Genomic DNA, 23,074 nt, shown 5'->3' on the forward strand with positions numbered 1-23,074 from the left:
GAATATGTTTTTAATCAAAAAGTACATGTTGATGTTTAATGATAAGACAAGAGGAAAGACTGGCCACACCTTAAGGAAAATGCTCTAATCCTACAGCCTACTTGTTCCCTTGCTTGGAAAATCTTTTTGGCTCTCAGAATATTCAACACCATTCAAATTTGCCTTTTCCTCTAAAAAGGATACAAAACACTAAATCCCTTCTCCAAAACCAAATGCTTGTAATGTTATGAAAAGGGAGAACAGATGGTAGCATAAAGCTTAAGGGGAAAGTATAGCACTTTAATTCAAATTGTTTGACAGAGCTAAAGACAGCCACTTAGTTACCAATTGCTTAAGTTATTTATGCTCCTTTGTGTAAAAGAAGAAAACAAGAAAATTAAAATGTTTTGTACGTTTCAGAGAAAAAAGGATAAGGCAAAATGGTAGTTTATTTGATTATGTTGTTTGTTAATGGTAATACCCAAAATGTGATTGATCTTATTAAGCAGCCATACAGAATTGCTAGAATAATTGAAAACTAATTGTATAATAAGTTATTGTATAATTTTTGGTTTCACAGTGGGCATGTTTACCCTGATACAGTGTGGTAGCCTACTAGGAGAATACTCAGAGCTTCATAACTTGGAATACTTTAGGTATTTTCCTTCCACTTTTAACTAAATTAGTTTTGCAGTTCATCAGGATTTAAACTGTGATTCAGTGCATTAACTTATCCCCATGCTGCTTTGATTGAACAGCAAAGCGTCCATTACCAGTGCCATATCCAAAGTGACGTTTCCATACAGACTGCCTGCTGTTTCATTCATAACCACAAGGCAGCCCAAAATGACTTTACTTCTTTTTACAACTTGCAAGGAGTTAATGGACTGTGCTGGCCCCCTGCCAAAACCTTTAAGAAACTTTATTAATGTGTTATGAGGCTAGGACACTATAGTATGGGATTTTATTGGTTGCTCATTTTAATGAATAAAAATATGTATGCACAATTAAAACCACATTTTCAAGCAATTGTCTTCTAGTAAACGTTGTCTTTGACAATGATATTCTTAATGTTTGCTAATGACAGTTTTGTATATTTCTTTTTATAATGCAAAACTTTGTACTGCAAGAATATTGAATTTGTGTTGTGAATGTTCCCTTCAGTGCAGAACCCACCTTTGGCCCTGAGAATCCTCTTTTCTGATGCACAAAAAGAAGCATTGAAAGCTTCTGGTTGGACTTTATCATAAAAGACTGTGAAGACTGTGTGGCTGTGGAAATGTAGTCAGTCTGTACGCAGTACATAGCATAAAGAGCTAACATGATGTAACTAGCTTCAAATTTAATGCCAGAAACCAGCTTTTAGTAGGCTGGTTGTCCGATGTAATTTCAGTGTTATTCTGGAAACATTTCTTCTCAAGAGGCGATGGAATTAGTTTCTATTAGACATTTTTAAAATTCAGAATTCAAGCAGGCAATGAAGTAGGTAAGAGTCAGTAAGACTCTCAACAGTTTCTAATGGCTGGGAACAAAAACAGAGATTGTTCATTGCATAAAGAAATGTGAACACTTTTTAAAAAGAAAGTAGTTTCATTACTTTTCCTTCAGTCATTAAAAAATAAAAATGATCACGTAGAGTCCTTTTTCACTGAGAAGCATCATAATTTTCAGTCTCTGGAAGCTTTTCTAAAACTGATAAATACTATCAAAGAAGAAAACAACATAGCTTTAATGAGGATAACAATAGGAAATACAGAAAAAAATGTGGAAGTGAAATTCAGTAGGGGATGGAATGAAGCGTTGGTAGCAAAGCAGAAAGTTTAAATAAAAATACCTCAGTCTGTTTAAATAGTTTACTATATTAGCACATGTTGACAACAGTTAAGCTCACATAAAAGGTTCCATTCTGCTTTCAGGCCTTAGAAAGCAGTCATGCTTTGCATGTAATTTGAGCAAAAAAGATGACAATGGTTTGCATGTATAAGGAGACTCACAAAGTGCAGTCCCTCTTGGTATCAAAATAGAATGATCTTGTGACTTTCATTTACACTATTTTCCTGTTAAAAATATCTTGGGATCAAAAACCTATTTGCTGGGGACCCTTACTGAAGAGTGCTAATTCAGGTTTGGTGGCGATGCACACAGTACTTTTGAAGGAATAGTGCTTCAGAATCCCAGGTGTAGTTCAGCCTAGATTCCTTCTCCCTTTAATCTTTGATACAAGAACAGTTTAGTGTCGATATGCCTGACACTGCTAAAGATGGCCACAAGCAGTTAGTGAACAAAATTCCCAAGGAGATGCTTCATTTGGTAGTCAAATTAAAGGTTTGGACTCAGGAATATATTTTCCAAATAAAATAGAGGCACCCTTATGCAAATAGAGATTCTATTTCCAAAATAAGATTTTTTGGGTTCTTTTTACACATACATATGTGCACAGGTGCTGTATAAGTATGCAGCATGAATTTGGCTTCTAAGTTTATATAAAACCTTTAATGCATGAATATATAAGACAGTTCACTTGATGCAGAATTTGAACAAAGGATAACAAAAAATTACATTGCATGTGTCTCAGAGAGCTAAGAAAAACATCAGTATTTCCAACATTGATTGGGACACTTTTGAGCATCTATCTATTCATCTTTGATTTTTGCAAACAGCTTTTGTATACTTTAGGCAAGATGCATAAGAGCTCTGGATGTGCAGAATAAATAATATGTTGATGCAAGAAGCAGAATTAACTTATGACAACTTTTGCCTCCTCATTTTTTAGAGTCAAGTACACATATCAGTGTTCTTTTCTAACAGATTTTTATGGAATTTAGAGCCAGCCATTAGCTGAGGAATGCAAGGAAAGGGGAGGTCTTACTCACAACACTTCTGTAAAACTGAAACATCTGTGGTGACACTCCTGATAGAAGAAACACTTTGAGTTTTCCTGACTTGAAAATTCTCAGCAAAAGCAAGAGAACACAGGAGTAACTGTAGATAAAAAGAAAATACATCTTCATCTTTCTTTACTTTGAATACTTCAGAAACTCAGTGAAAATGTGAACCAATTGGTAGGGGCCTTTCTAAATACACCCAAGGAACTGATAAGATACAAGGATGTTTCCTACAGCATTAAAATTAGAACGTGAGTATCACAGGTTATTTTAATACTGTAAAAGGAATTTCACAGTCATTTGAAAGCTGAAATAGGTAAAATTTGTCCACTTTGGATTTAGTAAACCTGTTGGCAGTTGCATGCAGAACCCACGGACTGGGATGAGATCTCATTTTCTTACTGCTTGTAGTATGAAAGTGCTGAGTTACATGCAAATATATACTAGTCTTTATCCCAAGTCACTGGCACAGTATTAGACTGGTCAGATAAAGCGAGACCCTGGAATTTGAGGCTGACAAAGCTGTTTGTGTACATCTGTCTTTTGTCTTTCATAAATAAACAGAATTGTATTCTTGAACACTCTAAATATTTCTTTCAATCCAGATAGGTAAAAAGGGAAAGTTTTGGGATTCCCAGTAAGCTAAGTACCAGGTGCTTCCATAGGGGAAAATGGCCTGTATTTGTTTAGTGTTTTAGCTAAAAGTGCTATATTAACCCAGTGAGGATGAGAAACGAGCAACATGTAGCTATTTATTTTAAAGTACACACATGCATTTGAAAGGAAGAAGAGTGGTGTGATATTCACAGAATGAAGCTTCATCTGTAGAGGGTGTAAGAAGAAGGTAAGATAGAGAAAATGACATGATTTTGTAAAGATAATGTTTTACATACAGGAGATTAGCCATGGCAGATTCCTTGGATACTGGAGGTGATAAAGATGCTCCTCTGCATATTTGACTGGTAAAATATTTTGAACATAGTCCCCTTGTTAGTTTTGACCCCTTTTTTTTTGTTTGGTGCAGAGCAGTTTAGAGGTGCACTTATTAAATATTAATAGAAGAGAGACCAATTGGAACTGCATGCCAGTGCAATCCCCGTGCTCTTTGGAACCTTAACCCTAGCTCACTGGAACCTTGCAAGGACATCAGCATTGCATACCTGTGTGACTTTGACCCTGATTACTAATTAAACAGGGATGAAAGTCAATTCAGAAGTTGAGTGGACGTAACTATCCCAGTCCTCCCTATTTAGAGGGACAAAAATCTGCTCGATAGAGTAGAAAAGATTAGAAATGAAATAAAGTTATATAAACAGTTGACTGGGCTTGATCTGAAGTCTTCTGATACAACAGTGTAGCCACGGACAATAAGCAGTTCATGGATTAGTTGACTAGCATTTTCTCAGAAAGCTCCTGTTCAGATGTTATTATATAATGATAGTTGATAGGGAGGTTTAGGACAGTAAATAGACAAGGGCAGCACCCATAAGATAAGCTTTGTATTCAGTTAGTGTCTGTAAGGTTGTGATTCTTCTATTAATGGAATTTTTTTTTTTATGGTGTGGACACTTCCTATTTTCATATTTAATTTCATGTGATGATAAAATACCTGTAGAGTTACATTTTTTTAATGGAAATTCAGTGAAAAGATCATAATACACTCAAGCGTCAGCTGTCATTATCCAAACCACCAGATCCACCAGATCTTTCTCATGAAAACTGCCCAGTGAGCGGTAGAAAAGCAGTGGTCTCAACAAAGGCTTGAAATGCCTCTACTTCAATTGTGGACAGTTATGGTTAAAGTAAGAGTAACAGATCTAACAAATCTCTCAATTTATGTTTAAATTGACATTGGACACAGTGAAAGAACACTCTCCTGTCTTTATTATACAGGCTCAGGACAGAATAGCTAAGGTTTCCTAGTTCTGGCCAAAGGTGGGTTAGCTGGGTGAGGACTTCTATCTCAAATAGAATAGAGAGAGACTCACAGCAGAGGCTTGAGATGTTTGGAAGGGTTTTGCATGTTTTGCTGGTTGCTTGGAAAAGAGACAGATTTTCTTTAGAAGCTGACAAATGCAATCAGTGTGAAGGAGGTATCAGGCACCTGGGGCTTTGTTCATGCCTTGCACCCGAGTGCAGGGTGGCTGTGCTTTGCAAAGGTCCCAGTGCATGTGCTCCCAGCACAGGGGAAGTGTATGATGATTTGTGCATAATTTAAAACAATAAAATAAGCTTCCCTTCAGGAAACTCCTGCTCCCCCTTTTTTTCCCAGTGATGGGATGCTTGGAGCAGTCAGCGTGCCTTCTCACCCACTGTGCCATGGTGAGCTTGGTGTGACAAACCTGCAGTGCCAGGTCATGCTCTTGTCTGGAAACTCAGCTCCTTGCCTCATTTAAAACAATCTGATGGTTTTAGAACTAGCTTTGGCTTATGCCCTTCACACAGGACGACACTAGATCGACGACATTTCAGGATAACTGTTTGGCAGCCATTTTAGATACTGCCTGTGCTGAGAGCTCTCTGGCTGCCAAAAATTGCAGACACTCTGTGCCAAAACACTCTTGGCAGTAGAGATAAACTTTGCAGAGATACACAGTCCAGAAATATCTTATAATTACAAAGCACAGGGGGCAGAGTGTTTTTACAATACAGCTGTGCTAATGTAAACATTTAATTTGGCAGCCTTCTCCACCCACTTTTCAATTAAACGGGTTTATGCAGATACTTTAGGTCTGCAATAAACTTTATTGCTGCTTCTCTTAGAGTACAGTTTATGAAACACAGATTTAAAGTATTTTGGGGGCTTTCCATCCATTTAGTGAGGCACATTGAAAATGTTAGGCTGTTGTAAAGGGAAGTGTCAATTCCTGTTTTAAAATGCCTTAGCTCTGGCTTCACTAAAAGCCTTTGCTTTAAAAGTATATATTAATTGGGGCCTGTCTCCTTTGCTTTTTCCCAAAACAAGTAACAGGATATTAATAGAAAGAAATGAAATCACTTAAAGACCTACAAAAGGACATTTGTGCTGGTGGTGATCATTAGAAAAGACAAATGTTCCTGGCATTGAAGAATGTTGCTACAGAGAATAGCTCTGAACAGCAGTTCTTATGACTATAATTGCAATAATTGTGTGATAGCTGCAATAATTGTTCTTATAGAGTAAAAGAAAAATAATTTCCAATCACAAGCATTATTCAGCCTTAGATGGCAAAAGCAACCAAAGATCCTTTCCTGAAAACTTCAGAATGCTGGAGGTTACCGTATTTTATAATGAGATGAGTTAATTGGCTTTGTGAAACTGGTTAATGTTTTATAATATAAGAAGACATATTAGATAGATCTTTTTACTCACTATCAAATCAATTAAAATAACTCTCTCTAATAATGTTTGCATTTTGTGGGAATGAAAAGCTTCAGTGTGACTTTGAAAGGCCAAAATGTGGAGTCCTTCCTCACAGTCAAAAGCTCTCCAATTCTGTGAGGGATCACACCATCTCAGAGGGGCTATCCCTAGTTTCAAAGGCTCTCTATTTAGGAGCTAGGCAAAACAGAGTAAGCACAGTCACAGAATAGATTAGCATGTTGTCTAGGGATGCCAGACTTCAGGATTCAAAGGATCAGCTCAGTTTGGATAAGCTGAGGAGTAGGAAAGACTGTTTGTTGGTTTTCCTTTTTTTGAAAGTATGTTGAGACTTCAGTCATGAAACTTGGAATAGCATCCAAGAAACTGCTATCTTGTCTGCTTTAATTTTGGCATTTGTAATTCCAGGCCAAACCACTCATTGTTGATAATTATGCAGTAGCAGTAGCAGAATGAAGGCTGTTGGGTATCCCACAGCAGTCTGGATGATGGTCTCTGCCCCCCAGAGTATTCAGCTTTGGTTTCCATGTGTGTGGGGCCAGGAGGTGGTAGCGTGAGGCAGGGTGATGACTCGTAAAAGGCACCAAGGTGCCTTTGCGTATTTTTTCAGCTGACATGCAGGAACATTTTAATGGATTCCAGAAAGCAAGGCCATCAGAAAAACAGGAGCTTCTTCCAATCGATTTGTACCTTCCCAATGTTCACCACGAGTTAATTGTAAATGCTGTTTTTTAAAAAGTATGTTTACTTGTCTATAATAGACATCAAATAAATGTGATTAGGTTAGTAAGTACTAAGGCATAACAACACAGACGTATTAAAAAGCTAACTGAAGAAAGCCAGCTAAAGCAGATATTAAAGCACTAACAACATAAGATAGGGTCTAGTTGTAAGGATAATTCTCTCTCTGTAACAAAGTTATAAAAATTAGGTGTGTGGAAGGGAATATAGTTTATGGAGGGCATCCCATTATTGCAGGAATACAGAGTAACTTTTTCTCCCTTGTGATCACAAGATATTTTCTTAGACTCCTTACTTTAAATTGATAGTCTTCTTACTCTTTCTACTAATCAATCAATCTTGCTGATAAATTGGAATGATGTAGATTTTTTTCTCTAGTGCTGTCCCCTTAATTAGGAACACAGTTATTCAACATTGTTGCTGTGATTAGAGTACAAGTACAGTACAGAACAAAGTGCTTTTAGGAGTAGTATAAGACTTTTTAATAGACTCTGGCCTTTTCATGAACAATAAAAATTCAGTTTGGTTTTTGGAGGTGAAGGACCTTGTAACTGAGATACTTATTATTGCCTTTATTTGGCCACAGAAGTCTGTGAGAATGCTGATCATGGCCCATAGGCAGAATCAGCATTTTAGAAAAGGATGCTTTGTAATTCATTGGCATTAAAATAACATGTGGTGTTAATACAGTAAAAGCCTGCAGGAATGAAAGATCTGAAAGGCAGAAGTGAGAAATGCATTGCACACCTATGAAGAGATTGATTATCAGGTACCTTTGACAACAATAATTCAATAGATAAATGGTAAATAAAGATCTGTATAAAATGCAATCCCCTCCTCCTTTCTCAAGCCTTTAAAGAACTATGGGTAATATTTGGGAAGGAAATAGCGCTTGTATTTTTTCTCTATGAATAGAGAAAAACAGCTGGATTAGGCACGTGATTTTGTACCACTCTGGGAGGCCATATTCCTTGTGAAGGATCCCTGTTGAGGGTCTCCTATGTGTAAGCCAGTCTCCAGGTCCATGAGGGGGCCAGATCTTCCTGGGTAGCAGAGCAACATGTGCCATAGTCTGCCTGGGTAGCAGCGCAACATGTACCATAGTCTGCATGTTCCTTTCAGAATTTGTGGTCTGCTCTAAGTGCCAGAAGCCTTGACTAAATGATGGAGGAAACATCTCTAGTCGTCCTCCCTCTGCACACACTGGCATTGTCCTGGGTGTTCCCACTTCTTCCTTTGTGGCCATGAGCACCACTGCTGCACTGCCCCAGGTAGCAGTAGCCTGCAGCAATCTTCAGGGCAGCGTTCTGGAGTGACCTACTCAGTTCTGCACTGAGGATGAGAACTGTACCCACAGAAAAGCCTGAAACAGTCTCCCTTTCTTCGGGTATTTGCGAGGAAGGAGAGGTGGCCAACAGCCAGCTTTACCCAAAGCCCTTCTCTCATCCCAGATCACAGGTTTGAAGTTGGATGTTTATCTAATGTTTGGTGTAACACTGGAAGTCAAGTAGTACTGCTCAGCCAGTGTTGCAAGAATTAAAAAAGTGTTTTCAAAGTGCTAAATGCACTGCCTATCCTGGGGGTGCTTGAAAGTTTGGATTCTCACGTGTGAGGGTTGGGAGCAAAAAATGAAGGTGTGTGGAAGCTCTAGCACTGTCTTAGAGGATTCTTTAGAAAGATGCTGAAAGCTCATGCTCATACAATAGCAGCAAAATTTTAAGTTGCCAGCCCACAAATGGTAGTAAAAGTGCTGTGTCAGTTCTTTAGGAAACACATGAAGGACAAATGAAATATTCTCCTGTACAGCAGAAGACAGTTTAAATAGATTAGGCTCTGGCATAGCACTTAAGTTTATCAAGCGTTTAGTGTTTAGGATGTACAATTCAACCGTATGTAACTTGCCAACTATCTGGGCTTCCCCCACTGTTTCTGGTTTGGCAACAACGTGGTTTTTCACCCTGTTGCAATGCTGACTGCCAAGGAGACATGGCCAGCTTTCTGCTTCCTGTCTTCCTCTTTGTTCTGGCTTGGTCTGCATTCTGCCTGCCAAGTCACAGATGCCAAAAGCTTATACAAAAAGGTCAAACAACTAAGGCTTGAAGTCACCTATGCCAACATTCGTATTTTCCTTCTATTCTTCTGTATTTGGCTAAATGAAAAGTACACAGCACATAGCTGAGACAGGAATACAGAGAAATTTTTGCAAAAGAGTGTATAGATTACAGTTCTGCAAACTGCTTGCAGAGGCAGTGAACACTGAACATTTTAAGAGGAATTCCAAGTGCTAAAGAAATATTCTTTCAGTTTGTGAATTTATCCCTTTCCAGGCCCACACCAAATTTGTTTTTGCTTACTCCTGCTGTTTTACTGTATTTAGGAGTCAAGTTCCTGTAGAACTTAGTACTACCGATCTCTGCACTTGGATCTACAGCTACATCAATATCTGTGACCTTGTTGTAACTACTAAGAAAATTAAGTTTTCAGTAATATTTATAATTGGGAAGTTCTAATAATAAGTATAAAACTGTTCAGAACCTAAACTTCACCAATATAAATATGAAAACTCATGAACTGTATGGTTCTGCACATTTTCCCCAGAATAAAATTTATTTTCCTGATTTTAGTTCAGCTTCTCTCCACCTTGCGAGACTGAAGCAGAAAAAGGTATCTACCACTTCTATTTCTATAATGTTTCTTATCATGATAGTGATATTCACCTGTTGCTTTAATCTCCAAGTTTTAGACTAAACAGTAAGGCTGATAATCATAGCCATAAATGCAGCATGACTGTTGGCAGTGAGTTATAAAACTGTATAGTTGTAGGGTAAGCCTTCTGTTCAGATGATTCATCAAAGCCCAGGTTGCAAAGCACAGCTTAATATTTCAGTCAGTCTTCAAAAGAAAATATTCACTTTATTCATCATCCTCTCATCCTTTCGCCTACCTTACACACCTTTACAGAGAAGGTGCTTCTTTAAAGTAACAGCAAGAAGCAAAAGGAAAAACAGAAAGATGCTTTTAGCAATAGACCTTTCATAATAAGCAGCATTTGATTGTCTCTTACTCAGATGAGTAAGAAATCTGTTCTGTGCTTAGTGGTTTTACTTCGTTTTACTAAAAATGTTTTCCTGCTCACTGCTAAAATTGCAGAGTTGAGGAATATTCATAGACATATGGTGGTGGTGGGAGAAAGGTAGAGAGAGAATGCAGAGAAGGTAGGGAAAATAATGTGGTGTTGGTTGTTTTGTTCATTCATACAGTTGGTTGTAAGTTATCCTGTAGTAAATCTTTAACAATTTTTCAAACAGTATTACTAAAGTTAATGGTATACCTGGAGCTTGGGTTAAAAGGGCTGCCAGTGTCTTTAATGGGATAACAGTGCACTTTCTAGAGTTAAATATTGCTTGTGGACAGCCACACATATGCAGAGATATGTCATTTTACTGCTGCTCTCCCCTACTAATCTCATGGAAAGATATGGTCCAGAGAATTTGCCTTGTTCTGCCCCATAGTCACTACATTTCTTTTTCATGGCCTTATAACTTCATAAATGTTATATCTTAACACACAAATTTTTTTTATGTATGTTTAGTCTAGTTTTTTTTTTAAATGCTGCTACATACTGATTACATATTTTCCATCTGCTGCTTATTAAAATAAACTTACGCTAATAAATTCAGAAAGGCAAATATCATTTTGGTGTTGACATTTGTCTTTGCTGAGAGATCCTCATGTGACTGCCTGTGTTCTACACGAACTTAATGTTAGGCTGTGGCATATTATTTGAAATGGTATAGGTGAGTGCTGTGCAAAGATACCCATGCTTGCTGGGACTGAGCCAAGTGGCATATGAAAAATAGTGTAGGCTTGCAAGCCTAACAGTCTTCCTAGACTGATCTTTTCTACTCTGTTTCCTATATACAATCACATACTGTCTAACAAACTATGGTAGCCTCTAGACTAAACTTGGTATAAAACTTTAGTTTTATTCTTATTGTCATGGTGATCTGTCTTCATGTGCTGTTTCCATCTCCTGAACACTTACATCATGCTGTTATAAATTCCTATGTGTATGGAAGTGATTTCGTTGTTCATTTGATTAAATAGAAGAAAAAGTTCATACAGTATTGCTAGTGTTTCCTGGGGGAACATAAGGCTTTAGACTTACAGAAGACAAACTGGCTTGATATGAAATGTGTTTTAACATTGTTACAGAGATTTAGTTTTAACGATTGTGTATGTAGGATGACTAATGCCGGAATCACTTTGGAAAAATTGGCCAAACAATGTACTGGTGTATGCTTAGTTTCTGGAGGTTGTTTCGCTGCTGGTGGAGTGCTTCTGTTGCCAGCCCTGATGTCGCCTTGCTCTACTGGAGGCAGGCCACACACCTTTGTTCTGCCCCCACGTGCGTAAGTGCCTGGTGGCCAGGGAACAGAAGAGCATGTTGCTATGAGGCAGCTTCAAGTTGGAGGGGATCCGGGAGACTGCCGAGCAGTCTTCTGAACTTTGCTGCATCCTGGGATCAATGCCTTTTTTTGTTGTTGTTGTTTTCTTGGTTTGTTTTTTGTAATTGTGACGTGATTGACTAGTGGCCCCTCTGCAATGCTTGTCTGTCAGTCACACCCACTGGGTGGAGAAACACAGCCCTAGGCCAAGGTGAATTTCGTGAGTGAATTGCATTTTCTCATGTTCTTGCCATTACTGATATCGTACTGCTGTCCTGAAAAGGCTCTATTGTTCATGTTTCACTTTTAAGTTGGCATTAAAGGGATACAGGTGTTATTCAGAGGAAAACTGCTTGAAAGCATAAAAGCATTTTGGGACAGCAACGCCACCAAAGAAGGCTGGGCTAAAAAGGGAGCTGTAAGAATGTTTTCTTTACAGAATCACACAAGGTGTGTTGTGTATTTGTGGAGGGCAGGGAGTGACAGGCAGAAGGGAGGAAAAATCTGAGTTCCCAGGTTTCTATTACAGTATTGTCACCTGCTTGAAATCGGTCATAAAAGGGCCTGCTGTAATTGCAGTGCATACAACTGAATTCTTGTGCAGTGCATTGTGTCTCATCTAACTCCTTCAGGTCAAGTGGGTTTAACCTATTTGTCTAGGAAAAATACAGTGCAGAGCTGCCAAAGGGCTTGAATACACATGAGGTGTTAAACTGAATCTTGAACCTGCAATGTGGGTGCATAAAGGGGAAAATAATTAGTATTGCTCACAGAAGAAGGGCAGTAGAAGTATTAAGTTGCTATTTTTTGCTATAAAGTTTTTAGAAAAATCTGAAATGTTTCTGTAAGGAATGCTGTTGTGAAGTTGCTGTTGTTCATATTTATGCCTGTTCTTTCAGTAGTGCACAAGAGAGTTAACATGTTTAGCCCATTAGACTTTCCCATCTACAAAGCCCCAAATGTTACAAGATAACCCTGAAGCTATATGCATTTAGCTGTATGCATTTCAACACACACGCACACACACAAGCACACACACACATACACAGACAGACACAGACATACATATGCACAGATAAAGAAATATGCAAAGTTATTAAAATTAAAAGATCAGTTTGGATTAAATTTTATCTTATATCTTTAGGTAGCAGAAAGTTAATTTTTAAGTATTAAAGGGCCTTTAATAAGAATGTAAATCTGCAGTTATAGTACATATGTTGAATGTCTAAGTTTACTCGTTCTGACTTCATGTCTTGGAGCTGTTGGGTGGTACAACTCATTTTGCTTTATACCACAAACTGAAACTTGAGTTTCTGTTGTATTTTCAGTAAACTTGCACAATGTTTTTTAACTCCAAAGACTATATTTTTTTATAGCTGCAGACAAAATCAGTCCTGATAGCTTTCTCAAGGTCCTGCTGTGTTGAAGCAATGGTAAGAAAATAAGCCTTAGAAACACTCAATGGTTAAATAATGTTCACGGCACTGGCAAATTACCAGGTGCAGCAAGAATTTTGAGTTAGGCTTTTTGCCTCCCTCTCCCCCCCAATTAGCACTTAATTTTTACTCATGAAAACAAAAAAAAGGTAGTAAGCAGTAAAAATGAAAGCCTTGGAATTTGAATCCGTACATCTGGTTTTTTAGATAAAAAGTAATATAGTTTTTTCAAGTATATAATACCCTTAGGTACTGCAAGAACATGTGCCAAGTTTTGTAAATAAACGAAATTGAAAGAGCAAAAGCAGCCTCTGCTGTGTACTGAACGAGCAAGCATATTTTAAAATCTTGCAAAACTGCAACTGGTATTGTACTTACACCAGGGAACTTCACCCATGTAGATGATTAGAAAGTTAAGGAAATTAAAAATTAGGGAATTAGGAAGAAGTGAGGGATATGCTAATATGTAATATACAGTGAAAGTTACAGAATTACAAAACAGATGCTCCCATATGATATTACCCACAAAATGACACAATTATGTCGGGAAGGCACAAATGAAAACGATCAGATAGGATTGAGTATTTTTTTAATAGCTTTTGACCAGTATGACTGCCGTGGCAGTACTATTGCTAACAGGGAGATGGGGAGTCTGTGGGAAAAATGTTCTTTAAAATTGCTTTGTTTTAAACTTGAAAGTCAAGGTTTAAACCAGGATACATTTTTTCTTTTTTTTGGTGTCATGTTTTAAAAATAGTTCCTTGCACTTTTTTTGCAGAACATCCCTGCCCAAATCCAAAACTGGTTTGGTGATACATTTCTATGCCTTAGCCAGTTCTACATTTTAAGTTCTCCTGTGGCACATCATGTGATTAGGTACTTCTAATTTTTATCTACTTTAAAAGGTCAAAATAGAAAGAAAATCAACGTATTGATCATAATTTTTTTATCACTACTGCTTCTGTATTCTATATATTATCTCTTCTCATTATTTACTATGATCTTGCATATAAACATAGTGCCTGTGAGCACACGTGCAATTACAGTCAAGTTTATGAACCACTGGTATGAAAAGATAGGGTGATTTTTCTCAGCCAGTTCTTGTACATTACCTACTCAGTGCCCACTGATAGATTTAATCTTTTTTATTTTTTGGTCATGGTTAGTTTGTTTTAATAGTGTGTGTGTGAATATGGACAGGAAAAGTGGTGCATATTTTGTCTATGAATTTTTTAGATTGTAGCAGATGAAATTAAATCCACTTTATAAAGAGTACAGTATCATAACATATAAATTTTGTGTATATACTGCCATTTGAGACATTGTTTTCATAAACATGATCTATGATAACAAATGTTTTACTTAAGGATCCCCAGAACTATGGCATTCCTTATGCCCCATCTCTGTTAGATGTAAATTAGTATCCCAGGACTTAAAGATTTCACATGGCTTCGCAATCTCAAGACAAGAAATACTCAGCAGAGTATAGACAGCAGCTGCAAAAAAAAGCAAACAAACCAACCAAAACCAAACAAATCATTGCTCCTCTGGGGTCTTTTCTTGATGCGTTCCATATTCTTTATGCTAAAGATTGTGTTTTATCACCAGTCATAAAGTTGAAATTAATTGAAAATAAAGCATAGTTGTGGTAGAATTGCAGATCATAGGTCAAAATTAGGAGATCCCTTGGTAAATGTTATAGTATTTAGAAACACTGCAATGATGCTCAGTTTGCAAACTCATTAAATATTTCCCCTCCTATGTCAGAGAAAACGTTATTTATTGAGGATGTTCCTAAATACAGTTATATTTCCTGGAAGAGGTCTTACCTCATGCTATTCTTATCTGGCTTGAATAAATGCTAAACATGGCAGTGCTCAATTCTAATATTGGAGCTTCTATGATATGAAAAGTCCTAACAGTTCAGTTTACTTGCTGTTTATTTCCCCCAGTTAGTGTACAGTGTGGTGGAATATTGGCATTTTAGGTGACCTCTGTCTATGGAATGATTGAGAGGCCTTGTGAGCCTCTGTTAATATTTGTGAGTTGTTTGTCAGATGATGTATAAGACTCATGATGTAGCATATGATTGTAACTTTCTGAAAGACTGAATAATCTGGCTTTTATTACTGTATGATTTAGTGGGGAATGCAATACACTTGGAAGAAAATATGCAGATCTGTCCTACAGTATCTGTGCTTTTTTTTGTACTTTTAAACGGTAATTTACCATGAAGTGCCTCATCCAAAACTTGCTGGAGCAACTTTCCATTGATTTTAACAACCTTTGTCTGTGACTCATGTTAACAAAGCTGATTTTTTTTTCTTAGTCCTGTCATCACCATCCCTTGCCTAAAAATATTGCCTTCTTTGAATTTTATCTCCCTGAACTCTTTTTGCTTTACTGCTCTAAAATTCAACAGAAAATGAAATCTTGATTGCATGGGAGTCAGTGGTAAAATCTGTGTTGGCTTCCATGAAACCAGAATCCATGCAGAAGATTTAGGTTGGACATTAGGAGGAATTGCTGCATGGAAAGGGTGATTAGGCATTGGAATGAGCTGCCCAGGGAGGTGGTGGAATCACCGTCCCTGGAGGTGTTTAAGAGAAGGCTGGATGTGGCACTTAGTGCCATGGTCTAGTTGACAGGGTGGTGTTTGGTCATAGATCAGAGTCAATGATCTCAGAAGTCTTTTCCAACCTAATTGATTCTGTGGTTCTGTGAAGATCTTAGTAATATACATTGCATGAAGGCCATGGTCAACCTTTGTCTTACAGAACAGAATGAAGTGGTCAGTTTATTAACTAGCTGAAGGTATATGAGAGGAAAGTCCTATTATTTGCTTACAAATATTAACTTTTAAATTAATGTAGTCTATCACATAATTTCTTTTTTCCCTAAAAATCCAAATAAGTCTTTCATTATGTTCTAAATTTTGCTTTTCATTTTCTGAGGAATCTGTAATAAAAGACCTTTATGAAACATACCTTAATGTAAAAAGTTTCTTGATTTCCAAAAAATGAGTGTTTCTGAATATTTCTGACTATGGCTATTATCCACAGTATCTTCCAGATGGATAAAATTAAGCATTTGTATCTCATCTTTTCCTACTGAATCCAACAAGTTTTGGAAAGAAACTTCATTCTTGCACATTCATCCACATGTGGCGTGATACATGTATAAATCTCTTCTTAATGTATATGTCAAAAAAGAGCTCAACTAATATTATGAGGTATGGGAAACATTTTGTTTCAGGCCATGTAAAAGTGTAACCCTTTTCTTAACTTAAAACTGTGTGTGTATTTGTGTGCATACATAGATATGTATTTATTCCATGCAAAACTTATAACGCAGCTGGGGAAAGTTGTTCGGTTTTTAAAATGAGAAACATATGGTCTTTATAAATTCTATAAGAAATATTTTGAACAAATAAGTGTTGTGACTTATTTTGCATAAACAAATAAAGGAATTTAAATTAAAAAGATAAATCTGTGCATGGTATATAAAGCTGAAAACTTACTGTGCTTATTGCTATTTTGGTTCTATTAAGTGCTTCTAGGTCCTTGAATTTCTTTCAACTATATAAAAACTGGATTTACTCCCAGAGCTCCACTTCTTAACTAGGGCAGTTTAAAAACTAAACAAGGATTGAGTCAGTTAATTAATTTAAATGAGATTACAAATCAGAAACACATTACGTAATGTTGATTTAATTACCATTTTTTATTTACCTAATTAAAACACTCTGAAGGAAAGTTAACAGTCTCGACAATGGCCGGCTGGGTGACTTGGCAGCAGCAGATCTGAGCTGCTGATAAAAGGGGAGGTGAAACAGGGAGCCTGCTATGACCTGTCTGGCTCTGACATCCCAGCTCATCACATGCCACCTTGGTATCAGCCTACATGGTGCTGGGATTGCCCCAACCAGCCCGAGTGTGGGGATGCTCCCACAGTGGCAGAGGCACAGGGTTTCACCCAGTCGTGCCAGCCATAGGTGAACTTGTCTGTGGTGGGAGGGCATGGGGGCATGTGGGGTTACATGTTAGCCGATGGCTTAGTTTTGCTGTGTCCCCTGATCAAAGCAAACAGTTTTCTACCAAAATGAAAACAGAGCCCAGCTTCTGCTGACTGGGCTGGCAAACTCCCAGCAGAAGCACCTCCATGCCTGAGCCTTGAAGGCTTTGTGAAATGACATGCCTGCTAGGTACCAACATCAACAGATACCTTAGCTCTCTGGGGCGAGCAGTCAGCTCTATTCCTTGCTGCCTGTTTCAGGTAGGTGAAGGTTAGACTGCAGCACCTTCTTGAGGTAAAGATTGTAGGTCACTGGTATGGCTCTTGGTGTGGCACGTGAGTGCTGATGAAGCCTGTCCACATAGAATCAGCACATCCAGCCTTCAGAGTAGCTCCTGCTGTTGCATGAGTCTCCTGAGAGGTTCCTCCCATGCCTACTGGGTGCAAACTAAGGAAAGGAGAAAAAATTCTTGGGCATTACTTGCCTAAATGGAGTCTGCACTGAGGAACTGGGGCTTTCCTGAGATGTGAATACATCTTCTGTGAACAGCAACCAGGACTTTTTTCTGTGTCAGCTTAAGAACCTTGGCACATAGGTTTCTTTGGTACGCTTACTTAAATTTGTGAAACCAGATCTGCAAATGGATGAAATCTAATGATTTCATAACTGGAGGATGCCACGGAGCCTTTGCACACTGAACAACAACCAATCCTTCCTTGAATGACCAACAGAATTTGTCAGTGAAGTGTTGTTTCAGAGCCAAAGACACTCCCCGTGACTTGGACTTAAATGTCCAACTTCGTTTCTCTACACTGCTCATTTACCACCTTTTATATGAATACTAAACACAGTAAAAACTTATAGAACTAGAGCTTCATGTACTTACCCAATGCAACAGCAGACCAATCTTGGTGAACACAGAGGAACTCCTGGGAGAATAAGGGTAGCAGAACACCATATTTAAAAGAAGTCACTGCTTCAGTGTTATGGAGGTTTTCAGTGTGGATGTCATGACTGCATATTGCTAACAGAGTATATGCTGTTGGGAAAAGATGTGAGGCTTAGTCCAGCAAATGTCTTTCTCACAGTGAAGCCCTACTTGTATTTTAAGGTGCTGCTTCTCCTTGTATGAATTGTGCTTCATACCATATATCATCAGGGATATACAATCTTGGAATCATTTAGGTTGGAAAAGACCTTTAAAATCATTAAGTCCAACCGTGAACCTAACATTGCCAAGTCCTCCACTAAACTATGTCCCTAAGCACCATATCTACAGGTCTATGAAATACCTTCAAGGCAAGGTGCCTTCATAACTTCCTTGGGCAGCTCATTCCAATGCTTAGCCACCCTTTTGTTGAAGAATTTTTTCTTAATATCAAATCTAAACCTCCCTTGATGAAACTTGAGGCTATTTCCTCTCTTTCTATCACTTGGTACTTGAGAGAAGAGACTGACCCCCACCTAGCTACAACCTCGTATTGGGTAGTTGTAAAGAGCAATAAGGTCTCCCCTCAGACTCTTTTTCTCCAGGCTAAAGAACCCTAGTTTCTACAGCCTATCCTCATAAGACCTGTCCTATATCAAGGAAACTGGTGAGGGTGAGAATTTTATCAAATAGCCAACATTTTCAGGGGAAGTATTTCAATGAAATGTAGTGGTCTATGATAATGTGAAAACTAAATCCCCCTCTAATTATCATATTTATGAAAACAAGTCTGACACTGGGACCCATTCCATTTCCATGTTTATAGCATTTCACCGAGCATTTCAGTGGATATGTAATGCAATAAAACACTTGGAGCTTATTTACACCATAAATTAACTGTTGTATCACTAGAGTTGGTGTGAATCATGGTCATAAAATTGTACGGTAATTCAGGATTGTCAGATGGAGTAATACTGTACAATGAAAGACACAGCTTTTGCAAAATGAAATTAATAAAAGTCTTTGGGAATTTTGTCAATCCAACCAGTTGCTTTGTCAAGATAAAAAAAGTAGGTAGTAGAAGGCAAGCACATAGTAAAATTAGGACAATAATAATAATCAAAGGTAATGATTTAAAGTGCATAGATGAAATTATTTATTTATTTATTTGGTTTGAGGATTTTTGTTATTCATGTTATTTGCTTTGGAGGAGAGGGAAATATTGTACTACTTTTCTACCATGAATGCTTTCCTACCATGACAAACTGCTGAAATCTTTGAAATATTGAAAGTTGATTAGGAAAGTCTTTTCCCCAAAGAGACTGGGCTATCTCCACCCCTGAGGGCTTTCATACCTTGACTTTGTAAAGCCTTGAACACCTGAGTTTAATCCTGTGGTTGCGCCTTCTCAGGGCAGGGGCTGGGACTACCCACATCCCTAGCACACTATGGTAGCCTGTGATCCTTTGATTTTCTGTTGTACAACCATTTGTCTTAAGCTTTTTATATCAGATGGCAAAATAATCCTTAAGGATGACAGTCTGGAAGGTAGTTGTGATTCTTGTTCATGATTGTGACTCTGTCAGCTGTAAAGTCAAGTGCTGTATAGGTATGTGGAGGTTTAAACAGCATCAAAACAGTACTTACATGATGCCACATCCCTATGGTCCTTTATCCCCCATACCAAAATCATGGACTATCAAAGAGCAAGAATGTATTTACCTGTTGGTGAATGATTAAATTATTATCTGTCAACTGAGATGAACTGAGTACAAAGGCTGTCTCATAGCCTGTGGCAAATAGAAAAGAGAAATATGTTCATTGAAACCACTGAGGAAGTTTATTTGATTAGTGTGATACCTGGGGACAGTTTACTTTTATTTCTCTGAAACATGGCTCAACAAAGTATTTTTTCTTTTTACGGATTCTGACGCTATTTGCTTTCAAGACCTTCAATGTTATGCTATTACAGAGAGCCTTAAAAGAAAAAACTCTTGTACAATATGGGGCATAAGGAGGGCATAGCATAGCTTAGTTTTTAAGGAGAGTATCTTCTCTTATCAGCTGAAAAGTGGAAGATTAGACTACTGGGGTGAGGAATACTGAAAATCCCTCAGGAATCTGGTGAACAGCAATGTGACTTTCTTGGCTTTGCTGGAGTGGGTGTCCTTCCTTCAAAGGAAAGGTGGTGCAAAGGGAGAGAAGGTCTTGTCCCTCCCTAGATGGCAAATCATTGGCTTTTTTTTTCCACTCTGCCTTATGAAGCCAGGAGTGATGTCTCATGGCAGCACCTTTCCTAGTGCACTACAGGGGAAATGGATGCTTATTTTCTCACTTCAACCAGGCCTCAGCAGTCAGTTTTGCTTAACTCTGGCTGCACTGAGAGTTGTCTGCACTCACAGATGCTCATTGGGATTGACACCTGGAAAAGAAAACATGGGAAAACAAGTATAAAATGTATCAGCTTCTTTACTCATCCTTTTGTACAGTCTCCTAGAAGCAAGAGTAATTTGAGATAGAGTTTGAATTTCTTGATGATCTCCCTGCTAATTCATAATAAATTGTACTTAAAGTGCACAGGGCTACATGACCAGGTAAGAGTAAATTCTGGCTTGAACCTATTTCATATAAACTGTTCATCCATGGGGCAACAACTTATCAAGGCATCAGTCTCTGATTATTGGATTGGTCAGCACCAAGAAGAGCAGAGCAGGAGATATGCTTATTGTAGTTGTGAAGTGCATTTTGTGGAAATGGTATGTGGCTGAGCTTTTGCTCTGCAGTAAGAACAACAACAACAACAAATCTAAGGAAACTTACAGCCAGGAGCTACTTAAATGAAAATGTTGAAAAGTTCAGTTTCGTTACATAAACGTTGTGGGGTTTTACTTGCTTCTTGTTGTGCATCTTTTCTTACAGCTTCTAGCTTAGGAAGTGGTTTGGGTTTCTGTGGGTTTTTTGGGATGTGTTTTTTGTTGTTGTTGTGGTTGTTGTTGTTGTTTAATTTTCACAGACTTATTTGCTGGGCCAGTTGAATGCAAAGTGAGCTAGACAGAAAATGACTCTGGCTTATGTCTTTCTCCATCACTCTGGAAGAAAGGGTTCATGTTGTTCATTAATGATATTGTACAGATGAGGACAAAGAAAGATTTAAAGTTTCTTAATATGGTTTTTTTCTTCCTTAGTTTCTGTGGCTTTCCAAAAATACCTCTTAGTCCCACTTTTTAGAAGAACATTGCTCCAATGTCTCTCTGTTCATTCAGTGTTCTGCTTATAAATTAAGTTATTCATATAATTTAATCCTATAATGATCATGGTTCTCATGTCCTTTGCAAGGCTATTTACATCCAATCAAAACAGAAGAGTACTTTATAATTACTGACACTGGTAAGAATTGGATCATCACAGGCCATCTCAGGGCTGTGTCTTTCATCTTGATGATCAGAGGCTTCTCTGTGTTTAAGTGCAGAGTTATGTAGGTTGGTGCTCTCATGCTGAATAAAATTCTTTGCTTTCTCAACTGTGCTAAGTGAAGGATTGGAGAATTTGCGTCTCATATTCATCTGCAGTAATTCTTTTCTTTTGCAAAATCATTGAGACCTCACTGGTGAATTGTTAGTAACATCTACTGCTGAAAACACAGTCTGAGAATCAATCTGAAAAATCATGATCAATGAGTACTTAACATAAACCAAAGCTAAGTCTGACTGTAAAATTATAATAAATAGCCAACTGCTTATCCCTATAACTGGAAAATTCTTTGCTAAGTTTCTTATTATAATATGAAAACCAATTGTTTAAACTATTATCAGTCTTTAAATCCTGGATCTAGAAAGTAGGAGTAAAGGCAAATTGCTGTATAAGAGCTAAAAAATCACTTTCCTTTGTCCTTCTTTATAGTGAATTTTAACAGGAGAAAACTTCAAATGTTATTTTCTAGTAGACCTCATTCAGTTTCAAATCTCTGTGATTCCAAAGTTATGCTGTTCAAGCTTTGTTGGGTGCATCTACTACCAAACTGACACTTCTTGTAGCTACATGTCTGTAGTAGTTTTACACTCAGAACATTGCTGTGCAAAATAATTCTCTCTGATAATCTGAATTTAAGTGTGTATGGTTTGCAGAAGCAGAGAATGCCTATTAGAAGAAGATTACAGTTCACCCCCTGCAGGGTGAACCTTCCCATTGCAACACAGCAAGAAGGATAGAAAAGTCCATATGCAGAGAAACATATTTTTAGCATTTCTTGTAGCTGATTAAGTTTACAAATTGACTTGGTATTTTAAAGGGTTGTGCTGTATCTTATCATGAGAAGAAACAGACATACTGAATGGCTACGTACTGTGCTCTACATTTGGACTCTTAAGAGTACCCCAAGTGCTCAAACCAAGTGCAGAATCTGACCCACAGACTTGCCCTTCATGCTTCCTGCCCAAGATCAAAGAAGACAGATGAAATTTCATGTGAAATTCGCTATTCAATGTATATTTTATTGTGTACAAGAGACACATATGAGCCATGCCATGTTTATTAAGCTACATAACAGGTGGCAGAGGTTTCAAGGAACCTCTTCTAGCAGGCAGAGGGAATCTCTCATTCTAGGTTGAGGGCTACACTGGCTTTAAGAAGAAGTGATAGGAATTGAAGGACAAGTATTTGTTAAAATGTACTTTTCTTCTTTTCTATCTTTTTTATTCTTTAATTTGGGCATTGTATACGGCAGTGCGTTCAACAACTCTACTTCTGTCTGGAGTCCATTTGGTGGGAGCAATTTCTGTGGTGCTATGACGTAATCTTTTGATAGTCTTATGCTCGTATGCTAGTAATAGCACTGCTACATTTAAAAAAAATTATTTTTTTTTATTCAGTTTGTAAAACTAGATACCTGTATATGGAAAAAATGGCGGTGCTTCATTTGGTTTCTTACCACTTTGCATATTTTGTTTGTCATGTCTTTTTTAAGAATTTCTTGCAGTGGAGCAATTCTTGTTATGTTATTGAATACAGTGAGACGTAGATGGTTTTGAAAGCAATTGATTTCATGAATAAGGATATCACTTATCATTTAGTGTATTAACATGAAATTGCATTCTCCTCTTGATTCATTCGGTGCATACATTATGAAAAAACCAGTCTTTGGGGTCTACAGGGTTTGAGTCTTATTAGTTTTTATGTTACATAATTTAATTTCACAACTGCAGTTCTCACAGGCTAGGAACACAAAGCCTATATTGTATTTAAACATACTGTCATATCCTCGGTGCAGTCATAAGTCTGTGGA

General features: G+C 37.7%; 1 protein-coding gene across 7 annotated transcripts in view; it reads left to right on the forward strand.

Annotated features, from left to right (window-relative positions):
• The window catches only part of NFIB (nuclear factor I B), a 174,023-nt gene that overhangs the window by 71,864 nt on the left and 79,085 nt on the right, over positions 1–23,074 (forward strand). The window lies entirely within an intron of this gene.

This window comes from Neopelma chrysocephalum, unplaced genomic scaffold (genome assembly GCF_003984885.1).
Source record: "Neopelma chrysocephalum unplaced genomic scaffold, ASM398488v2 Primary Assembly neopelma1_96921, whole genome shotgun sequence".
Classification (NCBI taxonomy): Eukaryota; Metazoa; Chordata; class Aves; order Passeriformes; family Pipridae; genus Neopelma; species Neopelma chrysocephalum.